The sequence below is a fragment of the Geotrypetes seraphini genome, chromosome 2 (assembly GCF_902459505.1).
Source record: "Geotrypetes seraphini chromosome 2, aGeoSer1.1, whole genome shotgun sequence".
Taxonomy (NCBI): domain Eukaryota; kingdom Metazoa; phylum Chordata; class Amphibia; order Gymnophiona; family Dermophiidae; genus Geotrypetes; species Geotrypetes seraphini.
This window is the reverse complement of record NC_047085.1, coordinates 474,254,583-474,259,227: the sequence shown is the minus strand read 5'-3', so window position 1 is coordinate 474,259,227 and position 4,645 is coordinate 474,254,583. Positions and strand designations below refer to the sequence as shown.

General features: G+C 41.9%; 1 pseudogene; it reads right to left on the bottom strand.

Moving 5' to 3' along the window:
• Nucleotides 1–3,556: 3,556 nt before the first annotated feature.
• LOC117355578 lies at nucleotides 3,557–4,078 on the bottom strand (annotated as a pseudogene).
• Nucleotides 4,079–4,645: the final 567 nt, after the last annotated feature.

The window sequence follows — 4,645 nt, the reverse complement described above, 5'->3', positions numbered from 1 at the left end:
AGAGCTATTTTTAATGTATATTTTTTAATGAAATCATCTTATGGGTACAAAAAAATAAAGATATATAGCGTCCCGGCGGACAAGCAGAAATAATACAAAGAATTAAGCTATTTTTAAACGTCATTTCAGGGGATGATAAACAGTAATTTCATAAATGCACTGTAAGGCTGAAACCACAAGAGGGCACTAGCGTCTGGTACAGGAATATGGTCTACATTGGGTAAGGTCTTGATGTCCATAAAAGTTAAATATCAATAAATAAATAGGTACATCTCCAGGGTAAGAGGGAGGGGGGTTTGTGGTAATTTATGTTTTCATTCATATATACGAGCCTCCTCCAGTGAATGAAACTTGATTTTTTTTTTTTGAGACACTACCACTTTTTGAGAGCTTTGCCGAGTGCTCCATTTGGTTCCCTGATGCAGGATCGAAACGGGCCCCGTTGGAACCTTTGATCAAGCTAAATGATTGCTTGTGACTGTTCAAAGTATAAGAACTTTTTCTATGCTAGTTTGCAGCAAAGAATTTTGTTTTCCACTGGAATTTACAATATGCAATGATTGGGTGGTGAGGCCATTTTCTCTTGGGGCTGCGGCTCCATGTTGTTGCCTTCGTGTCTCTGAGCATATTTTTGAATTCTAAGTATGTGTTCTAGAAGTATTAATTTCACTATTACACCCATTGAGTGATTTTTTGACTTCTGTATGCTTCCCTTTAATCACTCTTCTTAGTAGAGTACCAGTTTTTTTGGTTTTCCCCATATATATTTGGACTCAATATTTATTCATATCAGTTCCACACTTAGTCCAACATGTCAAGGCAATTTACTGACTATAAAAGAGTGCCTGACACTTGGTTGGACACACAAAGTCTTCCTGAAATAAACAAAACCAAAAGTATCGGTACAAAAGATGTCAAAAGAATGTCTAGAGAGACCAACGAAATACACTGTAAAAAGAAAAAAATCCATAGAAACGTTGCAGAAGGAATTACTTGTTCTGAGATTAAGGAATTAGAACAGTTCACTGGCCCTGGAAGACAGATTTAAAGTGGCAAAACAGAGGGGGGGGGGGAAGGCTGTCTTAATTAAAAATGCGATTCAGCTTGTGCTAAACATACTGGAGCGAGATGGAAGATGGGTTTCTTAGACAATGCACTCTAAAGCGCTTTTTATCTTTTGTTTCCATCATGGCAATAGAGTTCAAAGGTCAATCCAGCTGGCCACATGTGGCAGATGCCCCTGTTGGGTCTCTTCTTTCGGCTATCAGATGTGGTGCAAAGAACCAGCTGTCTCCCAGTATTATTCCCCGCTTGTCCCCAGGCCCTGTTCAGAGATGCAATGACACCCTTGAGAGAGAGAGAGAGAGAGAGAGAGACTGATTTATCTGAAATGAAGGCAGGAAAGGGAAGGATCCTAAATGATGAGATTCAATGCTGCAACCCAAAGTTCTGGAAATTGTATATCCGATTTCACCTCCTTTGTTGGGGGAAACATACACAATAGCAGACATTCCTGGCTTGTGTGGGACTATGCTTCAGACACTTCAGATCGAAGAACAGACTAACATAAAAGTCTTTGCCCTAATTCAAACATCAGAAAAACGCAGTGATGGAGTAATAGATTTTTTTTTTTTTTTTTGGTGGGGGCAAGAAACTCCTACTTATAAGCAGCCCCGCCTGGAGTCACATAACTAAACTGAATTAATGTCTATTTCTGATTTCGAGTTCTGGCTATTGTCAGAATAGATAACAAATGCGAAAATTTCACAAGAACTAGAATCAATTTATGTGTAGCTAAAGTAACAGCTTCATTATTGTTGTTGTTGGGTTTTTTTTTTTAACTTCTTCATTTCTCATGATAGAAAGAAGGAAACTCATAAAAAATATGGCTGCCTCCTTTCATTCAGTGTTCAATGTTTAGAATATGGCTAGCACACATATAGGGGTGATTTATGAAATATTGCCTCTAGGTCAACTTTGCTCCTGTGTGGCTTCCTGCAATTTTTGTTTCCCACTGAAAATATTGGAAGCATGTCTTAGATTTAATCTGAAGTGATTTTGGCCACTGGAACAAAAGTTGGATACATCTTCTCCCTACATATTAACAAAGTGATTTGCAAGCTATGCCGAGTAAATAGATTGTTACTGTTGAGCGGTAACACTTGAAGTTCTTGAAGCTGTTTCTCTCCATATGGCTTGCATTGCTGCCATAAGTCAGGTCTGAAAGAAAGCTGCATTACCTCATGCATGCTTAAACCTGTTGGTCTATATGAACACTGAAGCTGCAGAAGACAATGAGGGGCATAATCGAAAGGGACGTCTAAGTCCGTTTACGTCCATCTCGCAAGCCGTCAAAAGTAAAAAAAACAGCTTAAGACACATTTTCGAAAGATATGTCCAACTTTTTTTTCATTTCGAAAATCATCTAATTATACGTCCTGCCGATCTGATCGTCCAACTTTCTGTCCAAGTCCGAAACACCTAGAACAAGCTCTGTTGGACGTGGGAGGGGTCTGCAAAGTGATGGACTGCACACCCAGACATGCCACCTAAATAGTGGGGTACCTTACAGGGCACTGATGTGAACTTCACAAAAAGGGTGCCATGTCTTCTCCTCCCTATAGCTCCCTTATAGGTCATGATGAGCCCCCAAACCACCTCCAGAATCTCCTAGACCTACTTATCTACCAGCCCAATAGCCCTTATGGCTGCAGGAGCCACTTAAATGCCAGTACAAAAGGGTTTTGGGGGTGTATAGGGGAGTGCATATGTTTAAGGATCAATGCAGTGATTACAGGGGCTTATGGGCATGGGTCCTCCTCTCTATGGGTCCCTAACCCACTGCCAAGATGACTTAAGCCGCCTCTGTGCTGGACGACTAGGCTTTCCTATGCCAGGCGGCCAGGTGATGATGGTTTGGAGGCTGAATTTTAAAGTTGTGAATAAAATTTTTATGGGGGTGGGGGGGGGTTGGTGATCACTGGGGTAGTGTGTGGGGGTCTGTTTTATGTGTTTGCAGTGCTTATCTGGTGACTTTAGGTGGGCTTTTGTGACTTAGACCATGTTTTACATGGTCTAAGTCACAACGTCCAAGTTCTGTCTAGACTGTGTTGTAAAACTTTCTGTTATAAATGCTGTATGACTAAGTCTAAGCCGGCCCATGTCCCGCCCAACTCCCGCCCTCGACACGCCTCCCGAAACGCCCCGTTTAGCTTTGGTCGTTCAGCGGCACTATGAAGGCCTATGTCGTTTAAAAATACGTCCAAAACCCGTTTTTATTATCTGCACTTGGACGTTTTTGAGAAATGTTCGTCCAAGTGCCAACTTAGGCCGGTTTTTGGACGTATTTCTCTTTCGATTATGAGCTCCATTGTACATAAGCTGATTCTCATGTATATGATGCATTGTTTTCAAAGCGAACAAGTAGAGACACATTTCAGGCAAAACTACAGTAATCAAGGACAATTTTCAGACTTTCTTCTTTTCAAGGTTGATGTTGCGGAGGAACTGAAAGAAATCTCAGTGAATCTGGAAGATGTACTAAGCCAAATCAACATTTTTTTTTGGTTTCTCTGCTTTTCAACTTAAGATGGGCATTTTATTGCAAAGGCTGAATATATTACTTCTTCTTAGACACACCAACTGTGCGACCCCGGCGTCCAGTGGTCTTTGTGTGTTGACCACGCACACGTAAACCCCAGAAATGCCGCAGACCCCTGTGAGCACGGATCTTCTTCAGCCGTTCCAAGTTTTCACGGAGCTTGTTGTCAAGACCGTTAGCTAAAACCTGGCTGTATTTGCCATCCTTGATATCTTTCTGCCTGTTCAGGAACCAGTCTGGGATCTTATATTGACGAGGATTTTGCATAATGGTAACAACTCGCTCCACCTCATCTTCTGTCAGTTCTCCCGCTCGCTTGGTCAGGTCAATGTCAGCCTTCCTGAGCACCACATGTGCGTAATGTCTGCCCACACCCTTGATGGTGGTAATAGCAAAGGCGATTTTCCTTCATCCATCGATATTGGTATTGAGCACACGGAGAATATGCTGGAACTTCTCGGGAATTACGAGAGACATAGTCGCCGGCTCTTGGTAGCTCCTTTAGTCCACCCTCGGCCCTAGAGAGAAAAAAAAAAAAAGGTGCCAAAATCAACATGTTAAAAAGTGATAAATCGCCAGGACCGGATGGTATACATCCCAGGTACTAAAAGACCTCAAACATGAAATTGCTAACCTGCTGTTAGTGATCTGAAACCTGTCGCTAAAATCATCTGTAGTACCTGAAGATTGGAGTTTTTAAAAAGGGCTCCAGGGGAGATCTGTGAAATTACAGACCGGTAGGCCTCACTTCAGTGCTAGGCAAAATGGTAGAAACAATTATAAAAAATAAAATTGTGGAACACATAGACAAACATGATTTTATGAGACGGACTCAGCATGGGGTTCAGCCGAGGGAGATCGTGCCTCACCAATTTGCTTGACTTCTTTGGCGTGTGAATAAACATGTGGATAAAGATGAGCTGGTTGATTTAGGGCTAAATTCACTAAGCTCACCAATCGTGTTTGTGATCATGTACCGAACCGATTTTTTCCCAAGCTGATTCACTAACCTCGTGGCCAGTCAGCCTCTGATCCGATCCAATC